The following is a 2,230-nucleotide window of genomic DNA, read 5'->3' on the forward strand; positions in this document are numbered from 1 at the left end:
AGGAAATAATAAAAATATTCATTTACCTTTTAACTGCTATTCTCGTTACTTTTTGGCCTCTTTGTTTACTGGTCCTTATCAGCAGTGTTTTTTGCCTCGCGTTTCGTGAAGAATTGATCCAATGACATCTGCTTTTGCCGGCTTTTAACAATCCATCGGAAATGCGCGAGGCAGACATCGTCATAGTGCGCGATAGCCCGACTTGTGAACACTTTTTCCGGGTGATTCTTTTCAACAAATTCCGAGACTTCATGGAATTTTCCTAAAATGTCTTTGATTTGGGCTGATGGAATAATGGCTGCCTCCTCCTCCTCCTCCTCCTCGTCCTCTTTGAACTCCTGCACCGCGGTGTGTTGCATCACCTCCAATTCCTGCAGCTCCTTCGTCGAAAGCTCCTCGTTGTGCTCCTGAATCGGCTCATTGATGTCCTCGTCATCCACCTCAAGACCCATGCCCTTTCCCAGCGAAATAATTTCGCCATGGCGAAATTTCCAGTCCTCCTTTTAAACTTCTCGAACCACCCACGCGATGCGATGCCTTAAACTCCTGGTGTAGTCCTTGCGCCGAATTTCCCTCGCCTGTATCCTCCTTCACGAGGTCAGTGAAGATGGCGGTTGCCTTTGCGCAAATTATGGCCTCTGTCACTGTGTCACCAGCGATCTCTTTCTCCTTTATCCACACGAGTAACAACCTCTCCATCTCATCGTTCACTGCTGACCTCCTCTTGGAAATGACAGAGAGGCCTTTAGAAGGAGCCGTAGCTTTTAGGGCTTCCTTTTGTTTTATTATCGTGCCGATCGTAGATATATTACGGCCATATTCTTTTGCGAGATCAATCAAACGCATCCCCTTTTCATACCTTTCTATTATCTCTTGCTTTGTTTGTATGGCCAGAAAAAACTCTCTTCTTCTTCTTTTCTCCTTGTCCACTTTTCTTCATTGCTTTCTTGGGGTCCATTGTGAATAAAAGTTACTGTAATCCACACGCGTACTGTACTGTAACACTGTCCGAGCACTTCGTAGCGGGACCATAGACTGTATACAGTATAACTATATTTGCAGAGCGGGACGGGGACACGAAGAGCATTCTGGGATACACGCATACGCAAAGGGTTGCCAGGCAGATTTTAGGCGATAGCCAATGGCAGAGCAGCTACAAGTTTGTTTACGTTCGGGAAACTCTGGGAGCAGCGAAAAGCAGCGCGTACTGTACTGTATTTTTGACTTCGTATCCTGAAACGCCTTCGTAACTAGAGGCAATATTTTCCCGTTCAGGCGCTTCATAACCTGAAACATTCGTATGTAGAGACATTCGTAAGTAGAGGTACCACTGTATATATATATATATATATATATATATATATATATATATATATATATATATATATATATATATATATATATATATATATATATATATATATATATATATATATATATATATGTATATATATATGTATATATATATGTATATATATATGTATATATATATATATATATATATATATATATATATATATATATATATATATATATGTATATATATATATATATGTATATATATGTATGTATATATATATAAATATATATATATATATATATATATATATATATATATATATATATATATATATATATATATATATATATATATATATATATATATGTATATATATATATATATATATATATATATATATATATATATATATATATATATATATGTATATATATATATATATGTATATATATATATATATGTATATATATGTATGTATATATATATAAATATATATATATATATATATATATATATATATATATATATATATATTGCTGGAATGTTGCGAAAGACTGTGACGCAACCCGTTCATTCAAGTTGGGCAAGTGGAGCACACAGCAAACTCAGCCTCGTTATTTTTTAGACGGACATCTTATGTAGAGATTTTGTTGTCGTTGTCTCACACCATGAGCCTTCCCTTGTTTCTCGTGCTCCGTTAATTATGATGCTGAGGCTAAAACAATGGAGAAAGTGATTATTTTCTTTTATTTATTAAGGAGCTGCAAAACGATTTATGAAGGAAGCATTGACATGTTACAAAGGGAAAAAAATTAAGAAATTAATAGGGGAGGAATGGTGGGAGCTTGAGATAAATTCCACAAGGGATGGCCATGTTTAATCTGCTTCAACACAACAGGAAGTTTGAATGTTAAAGCTGATATATATATA

Source organism: Eptatretus burgeri, chromosome 7, assembly GCF_056783735.1.
Source record: "Eptatretus burgeri isolate ZD-2024b chromosome 7, Ebu_testis_v1, whole genome shotgun sequence".
NCBI classification, from domain to species: Eukaryota; Metazoa; Chordata; class Myxini; order Myxiniformes; family Myxinidae; genus Eptatretus; species Eptatretus burgeri.